The 26,322-nt window shown below is 33.0% G+C and overlaps 1 pseudogene; it reads left to right on the plus strand.

The window, feature by feature from the left end:
* The first annotated feature begins 9,478 nt into the window (after positions 1 to 9,478).
* Positions 9,479 to 20,377, plus strand: LOC124934884 (annotated as a pseudogene).
* Positions 20,378 to 26,322: the final 5,945 nt, after the last annotated feature.

Here is a 26,322-nt window from a genome sequence, read left to right on the forward strand (position 1 = left end):
TTGTCGAGTATGCCTAGTTACAAAACAGACGAGACAATTGTTTGCACTAGAAGCAAAGTTTCGAGAAAAAAAGTCACTCAAATTGTTGCACATTGACTTATGTGGACTAATCACGCCAACAACCTAGGGAGGAAATCAATACTTCATGTTCATTATTGATGATAATTATAGGTGGATGTGGATCCATATGCTGAAAGAAAATGATGAAGCATGCTCTTTGTTTAAGAAGACGATGCAATTGATCGAGAATGTGATTGGACTTCGAATCAAAGTCCTTTGTTCGGATAGAGGAGATAAATTCTTCTCCAGGGAGTTCGTAGAGTTGTGAAAAGAAGTAGGAATAGAGCTAAAATTCACTACATTGTACTCTCCACAACAAAATGGTGTGGTGGAAAGGCGTAATTGAACAGTGATGGTCATGGTTAGGTCATTGCTCAAAAGCATGGAAGTCCCGAACAAGTATTAGGGGAGGAAGTTCATCATGTAGTCTATCTTCTCAACCGAGTTCCAACCAAATTTATTCGAGACAAAACCTCATTTGAGATGTGGACTGGAATGAAGTAGAACCTAGCGCACCTTCATGTGTTTGGGTGTACAACGCACGCCAAGGTGATCACTCCTCATCTAAAAATGTTAGACGACAGAAGTCAGATGTATGTCTATTTTGGTGTTGAAGAAGGAAGTAAAGAACACAGTTTGTTATAACCACAAAATGGCAAGATCCATGTGAGTCGTGATGTTGTGTTCGAAGAAGGTTGATCGGTGTTCGTGATCTCGAATCACGCCAGGACTAAGGAAGAGAATGTTGCATTACTCCTGGCCGTTATAACTGTTACAAAGAAATGGAAGATTTGCAATAATGTGGATACGGAAGATCTGTATTAATGAGAAAAATAGAAGATTTGCAATAAATTTGATTAAATTAAAAAATTAAAAACTTTTTCTTTTTAGTATAAATAAATGTATACTGCTTTGAATTTGATAAGAAGAAAATAAGAGAGACAGTAATTCTTGTAATTTCCTTTAAGATATTAAATATTTTATAGAAAATTTCTCCAAGTCTTGTGGGTGATTCTCTCCCTGGGCCAACAAACACCATGAACAACTCTTCTCATTCTAAGGTTTTGATCATGGTAGGCGTAAGGAGGTAAAACATGACATATATGATGTTATGCGGTGGAAAAATATAGATTGTTTTCACGTGGGGCATTCTTATAACGTGTATGCTCAGCTTCATACAATTATTATTTGGAAAAATTGTGGGAGTCTAAAATTCATTTTAAGATTTCTTTCTTTGGTTGGAGTGTTATTCATGGTGAGATTTTTCGGACAATATATGTATGAAAACAAACTTGTATTATTATTAGTTGTTGTCGGATATGCCTTATGGAGGTTCAATTGGAGTCTCACCTTGTTCTACATTGTCGTAAGGTGGTGGGTAATTAGAGTCATATTAGAGCATGACTAGAATTTAGTTGGTGATGTCTAAGTCTCTTGGTAGTTGCTGGGAGGTTTGGATAGAGACGACAAATATGACAAGTCTGAATTGTTATTTAGAGAAGTACTGGACTATCTAGGTCTATATTTGATATTAGTGTCATGGGCGTATAAGGAAATATGCATGATCGAGTCCTTACATTGTTTCTCCCTTATAACATCTTACACAACTTTCCTAAAAGAATAATTTCGTTTCCCAACTTCCTTTATCTTGTTCTTTTTGAAAAATTATAATCTAATGTTGACTACATTATCCATTGTGAATGGATTTTTCTCTTTTTTTCTTATCAACTAAGATAATTTTGGTTCAACTAAAACCATTGCATTGAGTTCTCCTAGGGTGTTCTAAATTCGAGCTAAAAGACACTATTCTAAATAGTTTATAGATTCATCGTACTTATACTATTTAGAGTTTTGAGTGCTAAAAATATAGATTTTAAGTTTTGTGAATACGTAATTACTGAAAGATGAAAAATGGGCTCTACATTTTTTTATGAAATGAAAATTATTTACTTTTTTAAGAGATTTGTTGGGAAAAATTAAGTAAACAGTTAATTAACTTAGAAGAAATTGTTTGGAAAAACTAAGTAAAGAGTTAATTAACGGAAAATGCGAAATATTAAACAACTGAATTTTGATGATGTTTAAATATGAATGAAGCTAAGTTGTCGAATTGTTTGTGCATGTGCATTAGACTTTACTAACTTAGATGTGGTCTAAACAGGCTAATTAGACGTGTTACGTAGTTAGACGTTGAGGTATAACAGATACGTAGTTAGACGTTGAGGTATAACTCCATTAAACGTGGTAGTCTAATGGGTAACGTAGTTAGACGTTGGCGTATAACTCCTTTAGACAAGTCTGAAGTGATACGTAGTTAGACGTTGCGGTCTAACAGATACGTAGTTAGACGTTGAGGTCTAACAGATACGTAGTTAGACGTTGCAGTCTAACAGATACGTAGTTAGATATTGTAGTCTAACAGACACGTAGTTAGACGTTGGCGTCTAACTCCTTCAGACAAGTCTGAAGCGATACGTTGTTAGACATTGTAGTCTAACAGATACGTAGTTAGACGTTGTAGTCTAACAGATATACAGTTAGACATTGCAGTCAAACAGATACGTAGTTAGACGTTACAGTCTAACTCCATTAGACTTATCGGTCTAATGGAACACGCTATTAAACATTGATGTCTAACTCCCTTAGACTAGGTACGTAGTCTAATGGAGCACGTCTAATGCCTCACTTCAGTAGTTGTTTGAAGTTAACATACGTCTACTCACGATTAACTAGTTGTCTTCTACTCTGCTCCACTCACTACTGTGCAGTCTGACAAGCCAGCTAATTGCATCCAATGAACGAACTCCATGTACACAAATGTCCTTTCAACGGTTTTTCCAGTATAAGACAATATCAGAGAGGATATTCGGCGCACTACCAGTTTGGTATGGCCACTATCCATTTTCTCAGAGTCTGTTGTACTCTTGTCCTTTGGGCGGACTTCCAATGGACGCTTGCCACGTGTCCATAAAGAATATTCGATCATTGGTGTCCTTCTACTATAAATAGATGCTCAAGGACAATGGCTGAATCACTGGTTACTTTTCTCACATTACTGTCTTACCGAATCACTCTTGTACTTACTAATTTAAAACATCATTCAAGTTGAAGAGAGAAATAATCAAAAAATGTCTAGCTGAGAGAATATTGTTCTTAATATTGTAAGTTGAACAGAGGTTGTTCTGTTCAATAGAGTGTTAGCTAGATCAGTAAACTGTATTTGATTCAAAGAGTTTAGTGAAATCCTTCCGGTTGTGAAAGAATGGGTGACGTAGGAGAGTTTACACTGAACATCTATAAACAACTCTCTGTGTTCTTTTCTTTCTACCTTTCATCTTTCATTGGTTCAAAGCTTCAAATCCGACGAACACTTCCGTCATTGAAACCGTTTCAAGAGTTCGAAGGATTTGTGAAGAATAAAAACAGATTTTAATTTCTAACAGAGTTAAAATCGAATCGTTAATCGTTAGTTGTTATTAATAGTTAGACCCCAGTCTCTATTGGTACCACTGATCATATCAATTGGTATCAGAGCCCTGTTTTCTATTCTTAAACCTCTAAAGAACCTGAATCATGTTGAAAGATGCTAGTTACTCCAAGATCCCCATGTTTTTGAAAGAAAACTACATGGTATGGAAGAAGAGAGTTCGTGCCCATCTTGCTTCCTTGCACGATGACATGTAGAGTGTTGTCACCGAAGGACCTATCAAGATTGAGAAAGATAAATCTGAATGGACAAGTGAAGATAATAGGAAGAACAACCTCGACAACTTGGCCATGGACATCTTGTACAGATCCCTTGACGACAGCATGTTCAACTCCATCATATCTTGCGAGTCTACGAAAAAAATTTGGGACATACTCACTCAACTCTGTGAAGGTAACGCTTAAACCAAAGAAAAAAAGATTACGGTTGCCACCTAGTAGTTTGACAACTTTAAAATGCGTCCTGGAGAGACGATGATTGAGTTTGATAAAAGATTCAGTCAAATTGTTACCACTCTATCTATTATGGGCAAGACCTACTGCAACAGAGAGATTTCTATCAAGGTCATGTGAGCTTTGCCAAGGGAGTGGGACATCAAGACTATGGCGATGAGGAAGTCCAAAAATCTCAATAAGATGGAGCTCTTCGACTTGCTTGTCGATCTAAAAGTTTATGAGTTCAATTTGAACTCTAGGAATGAAGAAGAGCATCCCACATTTGTCATCATAACCAAAGCTTTGATAACTGCCGAGGAGTCCTCAGTTGCCACCGAAGAAAAGACCTCTACTCAGCAGTTCAGCAGCGACGTAATGGCTCTCCTCGTGAAGAAACTCAAGAAATACATGAAGAAGAGTAACCATAACTCAAGCTCTTCAAATAATACCAATGATGAGAAAGATAAATCTAAGGCTAACGTTAAGTGTTTTAAATGTGGTATTCTAGGTCATTACAAGTCGGAGTGCAGGAAGCCGAAACGTGATGAGAAGAAGAAAGACAATGAAGATGAGTTGAAGGCCCTCATGGCGGCTGACAGCAAGGGCAAGTGGATGCAAAGCGACTCAGATTATTCATCATCTAGTGATAGTGATGATGAAGAGTTTGATTGCTTCATGGCAAAAGAAGAGGAAGATTCAAAGGAATCTGAGGTATCTGATTTCTCTTCTGAAAATTTTTTACGAGATGAATTAGTGGCTACAATAAATGACATGGTCTAAGAGTAGAAAAAGATATCAGAATCTCAAAACGAAACAAGTTCAAAATATGAAAATGATGACCCAACTTTTTCTTAAACTTCTCAGCCAAAAGTTTTTGAAAACATGAATGAGCTCACATCTGAGAATGAGACGCTCAAGGAAAATATTCAAACTCTTTTTTCTGAAAACCAATGTTTAACCTATATTGTTAGTTCTTGGACAATGTCTGGAGAAGCTATCAAATATCATATTAGTCTGTTGAGGCCTACTAGATGCAAATCCGGTCTAGGATTTGATAGCGATGACTCAGACAAGTCCTATAAGAAGTTAAACTCAGCAACTCATAAGCTTAAGCCAATAAGTTTTGTTAAAGGGAGTTTAACTAATATTGGAACTGATCCAAGCTGTGAGGATCCAACTTTAAAGGATGAGATAACTTATGTTCTGCCAACTGTTAGCTGACTGAAACCTAGGTTAGAAGCGGCCATCAAGTCTGGCATATCAAAACCTGACAAGAAGTCAAAGAATTTTAAAAGAAAACCATCCTATAAAGTTAAGAGAACAGCTACTAGAAGAAAGACGTCTGCTAAACCTAAATCATACGCACTTATCACTACACAAAATGAGAAATCCATCAAGATAACTCAAATATGGATCCTTAAGGGACTGATTAATCGAGGATCCAAGTGAATGTGGGTACCAAAAGTTTGTGAATACATTTTCGTGTAGGTGATACAGGGTAGTTGCATGGAGAAAACTTGGAGAACACTCTTTTGAGAACATGCTCCAGAATATTAACAAGTGGCACATTTGCCATTTCCACAGACTAAGTGTTTCTTCCTTAAAAATATTTTGGTCTTAAGGACCTCAAAACATTTATTTAGTCATTTTGTAAATATGCATAAATTGAGGGGGGAATTTATGTTTAAATTGTTTAAACATATGCACACAGACGAAAGCTTTAATCGTTCTATTAGACGAGAATGTCTAAAAGAAAAGAAAGTATTTAGATGTATATCTGCTTATACAGTCTGTGCTTCTGATGTGGATTGTCTTGGTTTAAAACCTGCACGGTTAGACGTCGAAATCTAATAGACATTTAGACGTTTATAAGACTAGCACATTTATAGGCTAATGGCTAACCAGACACACGTCTAATACGTGTTGTCTATGCGTAATTAGACATCTACGTCTAATAGACGTTTAGACTTCTATAAGACAAGCGTGATTAGACGCTTGTGTCTAATAGACTCATGCATCTAATAGACGTCTATTCAACTTAAATGCCAGAATGTAGAAGAAAAGGACATGTCTGACTACGTGTGTAAATAGACGTTTCATCTTCAGACTAATTGAGAACAACTGTCTTCTTGCGCGGTCATCTAATTTTCCCGCTCAAACACTAAAGTAGTCATTTATTGACGACTTGAAGATGCATGTCTTTCAATGTCAAGGAAAATTACTAACATACCTTTAAATATTAAATTATTATTTATTTAAACCTAGTTAATGATGACTACTTTTGGGAAAAGACGTCTAACATTAATTGGTGGGCCCTCTTCGTTAAAAGTGACGGTTAAGACATGTGACCTTTCGGATTCTATTTAAGGACATCGTGCATGTATTTGAAGATTTTACGTTCACAAGTTTCTTAAGAACCCTAGTTTTTCTCTAACTTCTCTCTAAGAAATCATGTTCATCTTCTTCATTTATTCTCAAAATGACTAACAAGAAACCCATCACTCTTAGTCACAACACTTTGCAGGTAGATTTTGCATCGGTCTACACCATTGATCAATAGGATATTGTCGATATATTCCGGTCTCTGGAGTATTCCGGTCTTCGAAAGTACCTTGGCGGACCGTTCATATTCTACGAGAAGGAAGTCAGGGAGTTTTTCAAGATGGAAAACATGGTCGGAGATTCCATTACGGTGACTATCAACGAATCGTCTATCTCTTTCAATGAATCTGCCTATGTTGAGTTTCTGGAACTTCCATTGGAGGGTCATACCTTCAATCTACTTCTTCCAGTGGAAACCATCTCGGAAATGCAGATTGCTTTCTCCAATGATGGCTCTTCAATCAGGCTAAACGGGAAGAAGAAGGCCCTAAAGCTGTATTTTAGTCTTTTGAACGATATAGTAGCGAAGGTTCTTCAAGGCAAAGCAAGTCCGTTTGACATGTACAGCCAAGTCCGCTTCGACTAAATGGAATACATCAGTAAAGGTATACAAATCTACTGGGCATCTACATTATATTCTAATCTATGCTAGTTGGTTTACTCAAGGAACATGGAGAGTGTGGCTTTCTCAGCCCAACTCGGTAGGTTTATAAAACATTTGGGTGTGTCTATGGGAGAAGGTGAGGCCATTAACCCAAGTCGCATATTCACTAGTTTTTCTGTGAAGAGTACTCTTGCGAGGATGAAGTTCTCGAAGGATACGGTTTCTGGCTCATCCAGCCAATAAACAGGTGGCCAATCGGTCACTCGATCTAAGTGACAGGTTGCATCCATTCAGTCTATGGGGGGCGAAAAGAACTAAATCGGTGATGGAGTCTGTGGTTAGCACGGATAGCCAAAAGAGCTCTCAAAAGAAAGATTCTAGAGTAGTTGACTCCAGGACAAGACCCGGTCTTCCTCCTCTTGCGGCTATTCCCCTCTAGTCCCTTTCTCCATCCCCTAGCCCGTTGAAGAAACCGACTAAGTCTATTGGTCCTGATACTGATCAATCTAAGGCGTCTAAAGCATCTAAGGCGCCTAGGGCATCTAAACCGTCTAAGAAGTCTACTAAGGTAACTTCTTCTTCTCCTCTGGCCTCAGTGCCTATTATTGATGTTCTTGTGATGGAACAAGCTGAAGGGACAACTGTTGAGCCAGTTGGTCCAAATATTGAAAATATTAACAGGGTTGTGTCGTCTTCCCTCCCCGAAGAATCAGTAGCGGTTGAGGCTACTGGTAACGCTATGATTTCACCTAAAACAGAGTAGGTTATTGCTTAAATTCCTGCTGCTATTTTACCATCTGAACAGGCTCCCCTTCCTCCGAATGCTGAGCCAATTATTGTCAAACCCAATGTAGCGGAAAATGGTGTTGTGTTTGAACTCCCGGAAGGGGTCTTTCCAAAGCCATTGTCCCATTTCGAAATTATGAGATCAATAAGGGGAGCTCCTGGAATTACTATCTACGAACCCCTACCAACTCCTAAACCTAAACAATCTGTGGTTCCTGGAAAAGGAAAGGTGATTTCTACAGAATCTCTGGAGAAGATGTCTAAAGCAAGTTATATTATCAATCTTGTGATGGAAGAAGTGGAAATGAAGGCTGCTGAGAAGATTAACATCTTAGATACTTGGGTGAACTATAGATTATCCACTCAGTTTGAGGAGATGATCTCGAAGAAAGAAATTGTGAAAGAATGGAGTAATCTGATAAAGACGGAAAACAGAGTCCTAAAATGGGCTAAAACTGATGAGGTCTCTGAAGCCCTCAAAAGAAAATATATGGTGGTGGCTAATACCATGGGAAGTATTATGTTTTCTATGATTGAGAAGAGGAAGGCCAACTTCAATTCGCTCGACAAGGATGCTCCTGTAGAGAAGAAAGCATTGAAACAGTTGGATTTAATCATGAATGGTTATTGTTCAACAATCATTCAAAAGGTACACGGAACAGACTCTTCCGTGTTAAGTCTGTTTCATGACTTGTTTAGTGAAGACGAGCCAATGGAGGTATTTGATGTTAATCAATCTGTTTCAGAAGAAGATGAGAAACTTGCATCCCATCTTATTGAGATGGCCAACATATCATTTGAAGAGAAACGATTATTGGCACAACATATTGTTGAACAAACCCCGGTCTTGGGTCAACCTAAAGAAAATATGGAAGAAGAGGAGGTTGTTTTGAAGATATTCAATCGCCCATTCGGCAAAAGGAGATTTCAGAGGTGGATCCTCCTATTCTTGAAACTGAAGAAGAGCTTCCAGTGATTGAAGCAGAATCAACAAAGGTTGCTCATAAGTCTCTGGAGTAAAAAACAAAGAGGGAACCCTTAAAGGAGGCCGATTTCAAAAAGATTCCCTCTGTTGAGGGGGAACAAACTGATCAAGATGAGTCTTCCTCATCTGCGGAGGAAAGTCCAATTCCATCTCCTCCGTCAAATCCAATCATAACACCACTAGACGTCATTGATAAAGTTTCTGAATTACCTCTTCATTCTGAAGGTATTTCTGAACAGATTCATCAAGTATGTTTAGATGTCCTCAATGACAAAGAGCAGTCCAAGTTGCGTCCAAGGATCCTTCCTCTCTTTCCAAAGATTAAGAACTAGAGCGTTCTTTACAAGTTAATACACATGTGAGCCCGATTCGCACTGCTCCAATCTGTTCTCAAGATGTGTCATCAGCTGCCCATTCCTCAGAAGCTTCTCATGGAGGGCCAAAACTCTATAACTCCATGCTGAATATGATGCACTCACTCCCTACAACAGAATATGCTGGACATACAATCCAGACTGGCCAATCTTGAGAAGAGATCGATTTCAAGCAAGGAAGATATGTCTTCTTTTCTTGCCTCTTAGAAGGAATTGGAGAAGACAATGAAGAGAAACACTTATTAATTCAACATCGTTAATACTTCATACACCAAGTTTGAGAAGAATTTCTTCAATAGATAATCAGAGCGGTTTGCTAAATCCAAATCTCTCACCTTGGAGCTTTATCAAAATGTTATATCAGGAATGGATCTCTTGCGAGACCAAATGATGGAGATGACCAATTATATGAATAAAGCTGAAGCCGAGCGAATGGAGCAAGCCGATTCTTATGCAAGAGCTAAACAAGTTGCTAAAGAAGTCAAGATTGTTGCTACTAAAGAAAAAACTATTATTGAAGTTGATAATGTTAAAAAGGGGGAAGGTAGCTCTAGAGGTGGTATCTCAAGAGGTGGAGCTGCTAGAGGAACCCGATCAAAATCAAAACGCAAAGCTTCTAAAGAAATCAAAGTGAGATGCAGACCATCAAAGAAAGGTCCAAGTCTTGGAGGCGATAGAGGTGGTGGAAGTAGAGGCATCCGAGGCGCTATCACTCGATTTCACGACCTCCTAACGGGCAACCCTCTACTAAGAGAAGAAGCTGATCCAAACGTAAAAAGGGAAGGACCATAAATCTCTTTCTTTTGTTTTCATATTTTAAAACTTATGTTTGAATATTTTTGTGAATTACTTTGATTTCTATCGTATTTGATGGGTGTTTATTGTTTTATTAAGATTGCATGGTTTTAACATCATCAAAAAGGAAGTTTTTTTGGAGATTAAATGAACTCATCTGATTTTGATAATTGGCTTAAATAATCAAGAAGGGGGAAATTGTTGGGAAAAATTAAGTAAAGAGTTAATTAACTTAGAAGAAATTATTTGGAAAACTAAGAAAATAGTTAATTAATGGAAAATATGAAATATTAAATAATTGAATTTTGATGATGTTTAAATATGAATGAAGCAAAGTTGTCTAATTATTTATGTGCAGGTGCATCATACTTTGCTAACTTAGACGTGGTCTAAGTAGGTTAATTAGACGTGTTACGTAGTTAGACGTTGAGGTCTAACAGATACGTAGTTAGACGTCAAGGTCTAACTCCATTAGACGTGGTAGTCTAATGGTTAACGTAGTTAGACGTTGGTATCTAACTCCTTCAGACAAGTCTGAAGTGATACATAGTTAGACGTTGCGGTCTAATAGATACGTAGTTAGATGTTAAGGTCTAACAGATACGTAGTTAGACGTTGCATTCTAACAGATATGTAGTAAGATATTGCAGTCTAACAGACACGTAGTTAGACGTTGACGTCTAACTTCTTCAAACAAGTATGAAGTGATACGTAGTTAGACGTTGTAGTCTAACAGATGTATAGTTAATCATTGTAGTCTAACAGATACGTAGTTAGACGTTGCAGTCTAACAGATACGTAGTTAGACATTATAGTATAACTCCATTAGACTTGTTGATATAATGGAACACGTTATTAGACGTTGACGTCTAACTCCTTTAGACTAGGCAGTCAAATGGAGCACGTCTAATGCCTCACTTCAGTAGTTGTTTGAAGTTAGCATACGTCTACCCACGATCAACTAGATGTCTATTACTCTACTCCACTCACTCCTGTGCAGTCTGACAAGCCAGCTAATTACATCCAATGAACGAACGCCACGTACACAAATGTCCTTCCAACGGTTTGTCTAGTACAAGACATTATCAGAGAGGATAGGCGCATTACCAGTTCGGTACGACCACTATCCATTTGCTTAAAGTCTATTGTACTCTTGTCCTTTGGGCTGCCTTCCAATGGACGCTTGCCACGTGTCCATCAAGAAGATTCGACTGTTGGTGTCCTTCTACTACAAATAGATGCTCAAAGACAACGGCCGAATCACTAGTTACTTTTATCACATTACTGTCTTACCGAATCACTCTTGCACTTACTGATTTAAAACATCATTCAAGTTCAAGAGAGAAAGAATTAAAAATTGTCTAGCTGAGAGAATATTGTTCTTAATATTGTAAGTTAAACATAGGTTTTTCTTTTCAATAGAGTGTTAGCTAGATCAGTAAACTGTATTTGATTCAAAGAGTTTAGTGAAATCCTTTCGGTTGTGGAAGAAAGGGTGACGTAGGAGAGTTTGCTCCGAACATCCATAAACAACTCTCTGTATTCTTTTCTTTATGTCTTTAATCTTTCATTGGTTAAAGCTTCAAATCCGACGAACATTTCTTCTATTGAAACCGTTTCAAGAGTTCGAAGGATTTGTGAAGAATAGAAACAGATTTTCACTTCTAACAGAGTTAAAATCGAATCGTTAATCGTTAGTTGTTATCAATAACCAGACCCCAGTCACTATTGGTACCACCGATCCTATCAAGATTGTATAATGGAGTTATAATGGAATTGATATTTATTATGGAGAATGGTATAACTGCGAGAAACTTGTTTAATGGTCCAATATTGTTGTTTCAACATTGTGTTGGTTGGTTTTACTCTTATGTGGTTATTAGTTTGCTTGTGTGGCATGATAAATTCTCTAATATTTACTCTATTTGATGATGTAAAGTTGAGTACAAACTATTTGTAAGGTCTTTAAATAACTAAACTACAATAGGGAAGTTACAGAAGCTACAAAACTCTAACATTTCATTCTTTCCTCAAATCCCCAAAGAAAATAAAGGAGAAGTAACAAATTCTTACAAAGAGCATATGTTTTGGCCTTATTCTCTTTCGCATGCTTTTATTTTTGTTTGAAATGTAAATTTGATTTATTATGATCTAATCTATTTTGATTTGAAAATGAATACTATTGTATACACTCATTTTTAACTTTAGATATTTTCACCTTATGTCCAAGTTGAAAATGTGTGCTACTTGCGTGATGAGATGAAGTATAATCTTTTGTCCTAATTTTTAAATTAATTTTTGAGTTCTTACTTGTTTGAATAATATTTGAATGAAAAACATTGAATAAAGAGACTTCTATCATGCTATAAATAATGTTACATTAATGACCTGCATTTGTGTACAAACTGAATTTAAGTTAGTATATCTTGTTTAAATGTATAATGGTAGGTTAAAATGTGGTCATGAGATTGACAATAACAAATAATCTTACTTTTTGTTATTGTTTCTATCTACTAATACATGTGATGTTGGATTTCATTGTCCGCATGTAGAGATAGAGGACTTTATTATTCTATTTTTGCGATAGAAAAGTCACATAACTAAAACTAAGGGATTCGTCTATTTAAAATACGTGCACAACACCTGAATAATGTTCCCACACAAGCTAGATTTTGGTTGTTCTTAGGAAATATTCCTGCATATACTTGCAGCATCATTAGCACTCACTTTGTCAAAATAAATAATGTAAACCTTATTTTCAATTCCCCACTCCATTGCACACTTTAGAAGATTATCAAAAATTTGAGAACCACCACGAAGAGGAATATGAAAAAAAAAATGAGAACACATTTTTTCAATCTACAAGATGAGTCAATCCAATAATCGATGATGACCATGTACTCTACTTTTTTTCGATTTCCATAAATTTATTGTGAGGTTAATCTTACTCACATTTTTAGCAAACCATACAATTTTTTTCTTGTTCGTGATTCCACTCCAACATTTTACGTATACATAAAATATTAAAACACTCTTCATTTTAATAAAGTAAATGGATGTATTATGATCCAATTAGCAGAGCTTCTTTCATGCATTCCATACAAAAATATTTTTCAAGTAACAAATGTGACATAGTTGTGTTTATAATTTCGAAGCCTTATAATAGTTGCTGATGTTTAACTTTATTCTCAAGCATCATTTTATAATTCAAGTGTTTACCACAATGATCTAAGTATCATTTTAAGTGTGTTATAGTACTTGGCTTCAATTTTGCGAGAAGTAATTGACAATATTTGTACTTATATTTATCATCACATTTTAAGTCTTCAACCTCAATCATATCTAACTATATTTGAGATTGTTTATGTGTCTTAGACTTATGTAATGAATATCATTTCTATCACACTATCCCCTTTATCTATCAATTGATTTAGGATCTCACTTGAATCCAACAAAGCTTGAACATTAGCTTAACGGAGAGTTAGTTGGAGATTCAGGTGTAGTTTCCCTTTATTTAGTTGAAGTTGACCTTGCCACGACTTTTCTTGCCTTGGTATACTAGAAGGAGATAATTCCATGTTAGCAATTTTGTTAGTAATATTGTCTTAAAATCACATGAAATATAAAAGTATAATATTACAAAGAAATTAAATAAATTACAATATATATCACCGAAAATAAATGTTGATTCGAGGTATGTGGTTAACACATTTTTCTTAAAACAGTTTCACTGTCTCATTCTTGTGCTGAAGTTTATCAGATTGTTGTCTCCCAAGGTACAACGAATCTAGTAGTGATTCAGCACAAAAAACACTATGTACATAAAATATCATCGAGATCAAAGAAGAATTGTGTGAAATCACAAATAAAATGATCAATGGAAGGTTTTATTTTTCTGAAAAATTAAGAAGTATCTAGCTTATTGTGATGTTGAAATTGAAAAACAATGAAGTTCATTTATGGGGATTGAAGGATAAAACTATGTAATTATGCAAATGTTATTGTCTTGAACAATATGTGATCCATTTAGAAGTTATATCAAAATAAATTAGTCAATCAACATAATAACTAATTTATTTAACGTAGGAATAAAATCATTTAATGCAATCAATTGTATTTTCATCAATTGATTTTGAAAGGTTTTAACGTATGCATTTATCATTGCATTTGATGAAAATTTCTAATTTGCATATTGATATTAATACCCCATTTAACTTACTCATTTAATTAAAAATTTAATCCAAATATTTCAATTTACTTTTATGCAATAAAATAAAATCCAAATATACTTGGATTAATGGAAAAACTAATATCAAATAAAATTGTCTTTTTTTTATCTTGTTTGATAAAATGTTTTAAACTTTACAACTTTAATTTAAGTCATTTAGTTTAAACAACAATACTATCAAAATATCATATTATATATTATTTATCTATGTATCATAAAAATGCTACATTTTCTATTTTTCAAATGTGGACAAACCCATAAACTCGATTTTATGATTGAGACTCACCCATAAAATTTTATTATTGAATTCTTATTTATATTCAATTAATAGAAATCATCTACATAGTCTAAATTTCAACTGATTTCAGTTTTCATTCTAGACTCAAATTATTCAATTGTGGCACCTAAGTCTCTTGAATGAGGCATTCGAGCCAATTTCTAGTGTCATTTAGTGATGAAAGTGGTCAACATGCTTCTTGGTAAAAACTGAGTTAGATAAATTCAGACAGTTATTAAGCGATATATAATAGTGCCTTAGATGGATAGCCACATTAGAACAAAAGTTTGTTGTTAGAGCTGAATCATTTTTTTTTTTATGTAAAGGTATCATTTTGACCATGAAAACTAAAATTTAAATTTCCAAATTAATTAATAAACAATTATTCTTTTTTTAATCTATGTAGATAATATTTAACATAAAAAAATTCAAATAATTTAAATTTCTCAAAATATATGGATTCAAAATTATCTAGAATTAAGAAAAAAGGGGAAAATTTTAGTTGTAGCATCCAACAACTCTCATTTAACTTTAAATTAAAAAATGGAATAATATTAAAAGACGTATAGGTATTGAAGAAAATTTTACTCTTATATCAAACTAGAAGATTCTTGTGCGATACACGCGGATAAAAATAAAAACAAAAAATTTAATAAAACAAATATAATAATATGTATTCAATGTTTAAATTTTTTTTAATAAATCACGAATAATATATTAAAATAAAAAATAAAACACTATCATTCAATATTTTATTCACTTCGGTAAAACAACTCATCTTCTCACATATCTCATCACATATTATTTTCTAATGAACTCTCATCTCGTGACCTTACACTTTCACTTTAGTTAAAAAAATGTCAAACATTATCAATCTTTTTTTACCCTCACGTTAGACCATCAATGCTTAATCGACCTCTCATCTCGTGACATTAAATCACTTAGATTGACCAACCATCTCATTCCATATTTATCTACCAATTCAAATCAGACTTCTCATCTCGTGACCTTAACTTTCACTTTGGTCAAACAATTAATCTTCTCGCATATTTTAACCATTAATATCAATTTTTTTTCTCAATCGACCTTTATATTTTTATCTTACTTTCACTTTGACTAATTAAAAATCATCTCATTCTATATTTATCCACCAATCACAATCGACCTCTATTAACTCGAAGACATTACTTTCACTTCATCAAACAACTAATTTTCTCACATATTTTATAATATACAACCTGACATTCTTATCCAAACTTCAGTTAACCATACATCTTATTCTACATTTATCCACCCTAATTGATCTCTCATCTTGTTACATTACTTTCACGTTGACTAATTAACCATCTCATTCCACATTTATCATCAATTCACAATCGACCTTTCATCTAGAGACTGTGTTTTTACTTCGTCAAACAAATCATATACTAACATATTTTACAACATATAACTCAACCTTCTTTATCCTCAATTCGGCTAACCATTAATCTCATTCCACATTTATCCACCCCAATAATCGACCTCTCATACGTGACCTTACACTTTCACTTCAATCAAATCAACCATCTTCAACATTACCAATCTCTTTTACTCTTCACTTTGGTCACCAATCTCCAATTGACCTCTTATCTCGTGACTCATATCCTCACATATTTTATAATATACAACCTGACTTTTTTATCCTCACCTCGGATAACTAACTATCTCATTCTAAATTTATCCACACTATAATCAACCTCTCATATTGTGTGACCTTATACAATTTCATTTCGGTCAAATCAACCATCTCCAACGTTACCAATCTCTTTTACTCTCACTTTGACTCATAAATTCTCCATCGACCACTCATAGAGTGACCTTACTTACATCGATTAACCAAAACCATATCATTCCACATTTTTATCCCACTAATCTCAATCTACCTCACATCTCGAGACTTTACTTTCATTTTAGTCAAATAATTCTTCTCCTGACATATTTTACAATAAACAACATGACTTATTATCTTCACTTCGACTAACCAATCCATCTTATTTCACATTTATCCACCCTAATTAGACATCTCATACCGTGACCTTAAACTTTCACTTTTATACATTATCAATCTTTTTTACCGTCACTTTAGCCCACCATTCCCCAATCGACCTTTCATCGTGTGACATATTCACTTCGACTAACCAATCAACCCATTCCATATTTTTATTCACCTCAATTAACCTTTAATCTTATGACCTTACACTTTCACTTCGGTAAAATCAACAAACAACAAACCATCTCCTTCCAAATTGTGAATATCATTTACCCAACCACCAATTTCATCGCATATTTTAACCATCCATCCATATCAATCTCTAATTTTGTGAATGTCATTTACCCACCAACCAATTTCATGAAAATTATAACCAATATCATTCGCATCCAGCTATCTCTTCACTTCGATAAATCAACGTTTTTATTTCTCGTATTAATCATCAATGTTTTCTAATAATTTAGAAATTGTGCCTAACAGGATTTGAACCATGGTCTCTATTATGTAGCAATAACACTTTAACCTTTAAACCACTTAAGATTATTGATTTATATTTATAATTTTGTGTATGCATAAATAATTTAAATGACTAACAATTTAAAAATACTTATATATATATATATTTATATTTTTAAAATATTTAATAAATACTTATTATTTTACTATATTTAAATTAAATTTATTAATTTTTTTACTAAGGTTTATTATATATATATAAATGGATTATTATTATACTATTAATATTGATTTTTTATTATTATTTTAAATAAATTTTGAATTAAAAAATAAAGAAATGTGTAAATTTCTTTTCTATATATATATATATATATATATATATATATTATTATATATATATTGTTTTAAATAAATTTTGTAATATTGTTTTAAATAAATTTTGAATTACTAATTTTATTTATTTAAATTTATTATTAAAACAAAAAATTATGTTAATTTCTTTTTTAATTAACTAAACTCGTTTTTTCACTCATTAATATATTAATATCCTCGTAAATATCAACCATCAATCTCAATTAAAGTTTCACAGACCTCGTATCCTTTAACAAATCAATCATTAATATCAATCGACCACTCATCTCATGACCTCACAATCCTTTGTTACCGACATCTTATCTCTCGACAAACCACATCACAATCACACTTTAACATGTCTCTTATCCTTAAAAAACAATCTACCAATCTTAATTGACATTTAGCATCGTGACCTCTCACTTTGGTTAATCAAATATTTGATTCATATTTTTTTAATTTCTTTCAATTGTTATCGGCCTATGATCTTTAGGCAAATCATATCCCAATCACACTTGGTTATAGGGTTGTACTTGTTTTGTTAAGTTAAAAGTTCGAAACATACGTATAATATTTTTAATTTTATTTTTAACCGTTTTAAGTTTATTGGCGGATCATCCCACGATCCAACTCAAATATTCTTTTACTCTCACATATATATTCAAATTAACCACATCTTTTGACCCGGCAATCTAGACACATTGAAATTAAGCATTATATATAGGGGTGAGCAATGAGTGGATTAATCCGAAATCCAATCTAATATGAATCCGATATATACTTATTCGGATTGGATATTTCGGATTGGATTGAGTATTGATCGAATTAAATCGGATTGAATTAGAATTATCCAAATTATCCAAATTATCCAAACTATCTAAACAAAAATATAAATTTCAATTTGTTTTTTTTTAAATTACATTTCACTTTATTTTTACTTATTTCTACATCGTTTAGTCAACAAGATTTTTTTTTTCAGATTCAAGTTATAAATAAAAAAATAATTATAAAATACAAAATTTAATACTATTTTTTTATAATTAAACATATTAAACTTTAAAAAATAAATTAAGTAATTAGATTTTTTAATCAAGGGTTGAGCATTTAACGGACTAATCTGAATCGAATCCGGATTACAAGATTGAATTAACTATTTTGTGTTGGATTAAATTCAGATTGAGTTAATTCGGATTTGATTTGAATAATCTAATGAATTTAAAATTATTAAATAATTTCAAGTTGACATTAAGAAATATATAAATATTTTTGTAGTTTGGATTGTCAAAACCATATTTCATCCAATTCATATCCGATCCGTATTAATTAGTAAAATGATTTGGATTACAGATTGGATAAATTTAGTTTGGATTTAATACGGATCGGACAAAACTGATTAGTTTTACCCGTTTGTTCACCCCTAATTATATATATTGATTAGTTAGTTAAAAATTTGAACCTATATATATTGTGAATAATGTTCAACATTCATCAAATTTGGTGTTAATTAAAAATATAGTCTTATTAGCCTAGTTGGTTAAATGGTTGTATTTGTTTGGTTATATTGCAAGTTCGAAACATACATATAATATTTTTTTGTTTTATTTTTAACTGTTTTAAGTTTATAGATAGGTCAACCCACAATCTGATCTAAATATTCATTTACTATCACATATATATATTCAAATTAATCACAGCTCTCGACCTGGTCATCCGAACTCTTTGATTATATATATATTGTTACATTATCTCCCAATGTTCAAACACACACCCTCTTCTAAAAAAAAGAAACTAAAAATTTTTAAACAATTAATATTCAAAACAACAACTACATAATATACTATTTAAATACAATTATATATTGTTACATAGGGATTAGTTTCTAATGAGAAATACAATAAGTTTTAAACATGTGTGCAATCAATTTCAGGTGTACTATATATTAGTAAAATTGGAGTGTTCCTATTCTTCAGTGAATATTTGAAAACAAAATAGGGGCAATAGAAAGGTAAAAGGGAAATAGAACATTTCAAAAGGCACGGTATAAAACAATGTGAGTTTAGAAAGCAAAATCTACCTCTACTAGTTAACAACATTTGAATTAAGATGAATTCTAAGAACATGGGAATGTCTTTACTCTTGATTTTCGCAGCCCTCGTTTCTCAAACTACGTCACGTCGGTCACGGTCTCTCTTTGACACCTCAATGCTCAACGCACGAGCAATGGATGGTGAAACATAATCATGTCTACACTCAGTTCAACGTATTCAAAGAGAGCGTGGAGCAGATTGAGTTGTTTAACAAAGCCGGAAAACTCCATACAAACTCGGAGTGAACCGGTTTGCCGACCTAACGAATTAATAGTTCAACCTAAGGAATAGGTTCAAGAGCCATGTCTGCTCCTCTTCAACCGATTCCTTCCGATATGGGAACATTTCAGTAGTGCCTGCTACCACTGACTGGAGGAAGAAAGGTGCAGTTACTCCAGTTAAGGACCAAGGCCAGTGTGGTGAGTTAGCTTTTAAGTTTACTTTGGTAGGATTTACTTATACAAAAGAAAAACGCACTCATTGATCAATCGATAGGGACAGCTGGGCATTTTTGGCTGTGGCTTCCATGGAAGGAATCACAAAGCTAACGACTGGTAAGCTGATCTCCCTGGCTGAGCAAGAGCTAGTCGATTGCGACATAAACGGAGTGGATCAAGGCTGCAACGGCGGTCTTATGGATGATGCTTTCAAGTTCATAAAAATCAACGGAGGCCTCACAACCGAATCCAATTACCAGTCATACGCTGGAACTGATGACAAATGCAGCAAAAAAAAGGCAGCCAACCAAGCGGCTAAGATAACTGGATTTGAAGACATATTGATGGAGGAGGGTTCGGTTTTCAGTTCTACTCGGGAGGTGTCTTCACATGTGCATGTCGAACCTCTCTAGACCACTGTGTAACAGCAGTGGTCTATGGCACTGCGGATACATCAGAATGGAACGTGGTATTAGTGCTAAGGAAGGACTGTGCGGCATAGCTATGCAGGCTTCATACCCAACTGCTGCATAAGCTAGCTCAGAAATGCCATCAAATTGTGTAAAAATGTATAGCATCAAGTGCTAACTGTTATATCATGTCCATAATTGCAGAAGGCAATTGTCATTTGAACTATCATTAGTTGCTTATGTGCATTCAAATGGATTGTAAATGACTCGTATTTGCTCCACATGCTGAACTTTTCTATAACCCATATTTTCCTTTCCAGCATAAATATCATATGTAGTTGAAAACTGATAAAACTAGATATTCTAGACAAGTGTTTCACCAGTTGGGCATTTTACAAGGACACCAATCCTAGGAAGTTAAGATGAATCAAACCTAATTTAGTGAAGAGTCAATTATCATGACAACAAGATTGCGAAAATCCACAAACCAATAAGTTGTTGCTTAGTGCATTATTCCATTCTCGAGAGGCATGCTTCAAAACATCTGTTGTGTTTCAATTTGTAAACTCATTTGATATCAAATTGAGAATCAAAGATCTCACACCATGCAATTAACTCTTTCCCATAGCTCTTTCCGCTGGCATTCCAAGGATCTCACCGAGTTTCAGAGGTTCCAATCACTTTGGAGTCCACGAGTTCAAACTCGAGTTCTCCTGCTCCATGGAGATTATGCATGCTAACTGATTCTGCGTTTTCTCATCTTCTTTCCTTGGGAGGTAATTTTTCGTACCTAAAAGACATTAAAAAAAAAAGACCAGCGAAGGGTAAAGTAGTACAAGAGCTGAAATTCAGCTTACAACAATTTGCTCAAAATCAACACACGATGCCACGATAAATTCACAATTGGCCTAGAAAACGCACACGGACATTAAATCAAAGTACAAAATTGAATAAGGGATGAAATTAGCAATCAATCAACTAAAACAAAATGATAGGGTTGACTTTCTCGGCCTCGTCTCTCTTGTCTTTGCGCTTATTCTTTCTTTTCTTCTTTCTTGTCACCCTTAGGTATTTTTGGGATAAATTTTTGGATAGAATATCGGCTTCTTCGTCTTTGCTAGCATCTCTTGTCACTTTTTTTTCTATTGGGCTTGAGTTTGGAGTTGGGTGTAGAGTTGTTTCCCTTGAGGTGGTTTCTTTGACAAAGTTGCGGTTTTCTTTGGTTTCGGAGCTCATGGTTTCCGAGTTGCTTTGACTTTTGCTATCATTCACGTCGACACCGGGCATTTTGAACCTAATTAGTGGGAAAAGGACCACGATTTCGGGCTTGGTGGGCTCGGGATCAGTTTCGTTCTCGTTGATGTGTTCATTGTGGCTTTCATCTCCTTGAGGACTTCAATATAGGATTTTGACTATCTTGTCATTCTCTTGTTCAGGGTGGCTATGGACTTCAGTATAAGGAAAGCAATAAATTTGACAAATTAAAATCCACAAGACAATTTAAAGAAAAAAATACATGCTTTATGGACATTATTTGCAGATTTCTCACATTCTCTCCAGAGAAGATTATGGAAAACAAAAAATGATACAACATAAGGTGAAAACCGAACAACTGTGTCCCAAGCAAAAGCATTCAGCTCGACGTGAACACGATTATGGAGCATGTAAGCATTAAGGAGCAGTCCTGAACACTTTGGAGGCGGAATTGCCTTTGGGGACACCTAAATATTTTTCACAAATAAACCTCAAATCACATCTAAGAAATAAGAATCAATGAACTAACCAACTCAGGTTTAGTAGGGCGAGAAGGTATTTTGGGTGCTTCAGAAGCTCCAACTGAAAGCTTTTCCCTTTCCATCTCGAGAACGCCAAGTGTGAGAGCTTTGATTTGGATAAAGGATCTGAGATGCGGACAACTCCTCCAATGAAAAAGCGGACAAAATCGGACCAACGTTGACTTCAACGGAAGATGGCATTGACGGCCTAGACCATAAGCGGTTTCGATTGAGGGAACAATGTCTCGATTGTGATTGAAAGATGAAGGCTTGCAGAAGGTGAGATTGAGAACAGCATCCGGCGTCCGGCAGCGCCAGCCCTAGGGCGGAGTCAACGTGGGATAGGCCTGGTCAACGTGAATCGTGGGTCTAGGGCTTCGGTCTCTTGCACGTGGGTGGCGACGCTAGAGGAACACCTGAAGGCTGAAAGAGATGAACGGTGCCTTATTTTATTTAAAAAATATAACTTTCCATTTAAAGCAAAATTCGAAACTATTTGAAGTCATTTAAATATTAAATGATAGAGATCACCGTAAGAAATCGTCGAATTTAATTGATCAATTAATACGAATTTATCATTTAAAATTCAAGAACATAAAAGAAAAAATTCAGAACTAACCATTGTTATTTAACCATTAGATTTAATATGCTTTATTGGGATTGAATTTTTGAAAAACCTAGATAGGGAAAAAAGTAACGATTAGTGATGATTTTAAGAGGTGATAATTATTTTTGGTAAAAAAGACTTAAAAGGTATTGATATATATATAAATAAAATAAAAAATAATAATTTAAAATAGAGCGTATTTTAGTATTTTGGTTAATAAAATGAGTTACGTAATTGTTGAGAAATGATTGATTAAAAATTGATTTTGAATAAATTTTTTAAAAAAACACAAAGAGAACCAGGCCTATATCCAAGGAAATATAAATACAAAGTTTCAAAGCACAAGAGGGGAGAGGTACAAGGAAGATTTCACCATTGTTGGTCTTCAAGAAGCTTTAAATTGGAGATTTCGGTTTTGGATCATCCAAGCTTCTAAGGTTAGTTATAGATTGTTCTTTAATGCATATAGAACAAGTCAATAACTTATATGCTCCATTTAATATATATAACACGTACTTCGATATAATATAAACCCGATTTAAGTCATTTGTTCAATTTGTGTACACCTTATTCCTCCTTCTTTCCATTGATGATTACTTCATCCATATATGATAATAATTCATTTTCCCTTCCAAGAACTCATTAAAATTGTGTCAATCAAAAAAAAATTAAATTCAAATTCAAGAAAATGTTTAATTTGAAATTTTATCTTCTTGAAGCATTCTTGGTTTGAATTGAATGTTCATAATTGATTTATATATCATAAGAAACAATAATAGATGAATCTTGTTCAATCTTATGTGTTAATTTATGATTTTTAATTTTAAAACTTTGTTTAAGTATAATTTTTAATAAGTTTAAAATTAGACTTAAATTGGTTGATTCAAATGTTCAAATAAGGTCTTAAACTTATAAAAGTAATTTATATTCATTGTTTAAATTCTAACCCTAACTTCTTGGGTTATATTACCCATTTCTATACAAGTTTGTGTCAATCATAGTATTTCCAAATTCGAATTATAAAGGTGTCTATCGAACATTACAATAAAATATGTCCTTGGTTAAAATGGTTTTGATCTTTTAATAGACATGTTTGGATGTTCAATTATGAGCCCATATCAATACCAATTTCTCATAATGTTTTATATGACTTAGATGAATCATATATCTATAATTTTGTGTGGGAACATTTTCATCTATTCTTATGAGGCAAGAAAGTAAAGTTTTCAAAATCGGAATTTCTTCATTATATATGTCATACATCTTGGTAGATTATTAATTATGATTTGGATATTGATTCAAATTGGATAAATTATTTACACATAATGAACAACAAATACATCTACCAATATTCTTTATATTTTTCCGATTGATTTTATCAAGAAGTAGACCTATGGTGCTCACAAAGTAGGTTTGAAATTTTTTAAATTAAAAGAAATATTTGATGACATGTTCAAAATTCATAAAAATTCAAATATTACTCCAGTGACTTGGTTTTTGCACAAAAATTTAAATAATTTGTTTATTTACAAATTCGTCAATTTAATCATATCTCTAGTTCGGTCTCTAAACTATTCAAAATTGTGTTAAAAATATCTTTAAAACTACCAAGTCTAAATAACTTAAAATATAAAAGATTTTTTTAAGTTTAGTTTGATTTTTCTTAACTTGATGTCCTTGAATTTCAGTATTTATTTTGGGATTACTTTATTATTTGGTTGGTACCCTCTTCTTCTCTAAGAATAAAATGATATATAACTAAGACACATGGTAGGAAAAAAATTATTTTAAAAATTATGTTAGGTTTGGATTTATAATAAAATGTAAATGTACCGTTTTGAAAAATTAAAAAAAAAAGTTAATAATAGAGACAGTTAAAAGATGGGCACGAAGGACGAGCTCTCATCATTTTCCAAGGGTCACAAAGCACCCAATCAAATAAATAATTTTTTCAATTGTGTTTTCTAAAATACTGATATTAGTTTTTATTTTGACAAATTGAGTGATATTCACTGAAATCAAAGATTTATAAAAAAAATATTTGATTAACTCGTTATTTTTGGTTTCACATCTCATCATTTATGAGATCCGAGATCAAGACAATTAATTATGTGTGCGTTTTTCTTTTGTTTTTTTTAAGTCACATTTCATATTATCAAATCTGCAATTTTCATTAGATAGTAAAGTCTGAAATTTGTTACAAAAGATCACATGTTCACTAACCCATTGTTTTGGGACTAGACTAATTAATATTATCCAACAATATTTAAATGTGTGTTTTGCACATGATTTATTAAATCTCATTTAATAGAGTAGAAAGTTTTATTTTTACAAAATTATTGTTAAGGTATTTCTATATAATTCATAAGATAATTAATCTTATAAATTTAATATTGTTAGGAGTTAGGACATGGTATACCTTAAGACACCTTAATCTTTGTTCTTGTCTCATTAACACTTTTTCATGGTTACCTATAATTGTCCTATCCTACAAAACCATAAGTAGGACCAATTTTATTTTATTATTAAAGCAATAATAGTCAATAAAATATTTTATTAATTTTATGATTTGTATATATTAATATAATATTAAAAATGTTATAAATATATATACAAATAAATAAAATTAATTTCTTAATAATAATAATTTTATAATTTATTTAAATATAAAAATTATATTATATTTCAATATCAATTATTATAAAATTTGAAATAAAGTGCTAAAGTTATTTAATTTCAACTTTTCTCGTCTAAACACTTCTACTGGCGCACCATTGAGGACTCATCCTTTTATTTAACCCAATATGTTAACCCTAGGCTTTTAAAAGCTAATAACAAAAGGCGATAATAAGATTAGCAAGAAGGCGGTGCCACAAGGGAGAAAAAGAAAGAAGGAAGATGGACGGAAAACCAAGAAGATCAGCGCCATATAGTCTTCGACGGACTTATAAGGTCGAGAAAGAGAAGAAGAATATACGGGAAAACGAGCTCGAACCTATATCTCAAAGGTAATTTTTTTTATCAATCTTGATATTTAAAATTTTTTCAAAGCTTGAATTTGTATAGTTTACTACAAAGCTTGTTGACAAGATTTATAAATTAGTTGAGATTGTGAAATGATAAATTGTTATATGAAATCCGATAGAGTTAGATAATCAAAATTTTAATAACATAGCTGATTTTGAAATCCGTTCAAATCTCTACTCCTTTTGCTTTGATTCTAAGAATTTATTTCAATTAAATATAAAATTGGGCTGAATTCAAGTATAAATTAAATGTATCATTCCATTCCAAAAATAACGAAATTGAATGACAGTATTTGAATTATGTCTTCTTCTCATTAGATTATTTGATGAACTTTTAACATTTATTATCAATTATTTCATGAAGCTATTTTTATGCAAGTACTATTGAATTCTTGCTAAATATGTTTAGAATTATTTGGTTTCTAGATGTGTGTGATTTTCTTGATACCGGAAAACAATTAAAAAAATGTCTTAGTTATCACAAAAGTGAATTGTTGAATAGTTATTAAATGAATATACAGGACACTTGAACTATTGAGTTATATATAATATAGTTCTTATTTTATTTATAATATACATTAAGTAGTTATATTTTTATGTTTGTTTTGCAATCTGAGCATATATAAATGTCTTTCTTATATGATGTCATGACTGTTTGGTAAAAAATATGTGATTAGAAATCCATTGATATATTCATAATAATATTTTCTATTGATTTCAATAAGAGTACAA

The sequence above is a fragment of the Impatiens glandulifera genome, chromosome 4 (assembly GCF_907164915.1).
Source record: "Impatiens glandulifera chromosome 4, dImpGla2.1, whole genome shotgun sequence".
Classification (NCBI taxonomy): domain Eukaryota; kingdom Viridiplantae; phylum Streptophyta; class Magnoliopsida; order Ericales; family Balsaminaceae; genus Impatiens; species Impatiens glandulifera.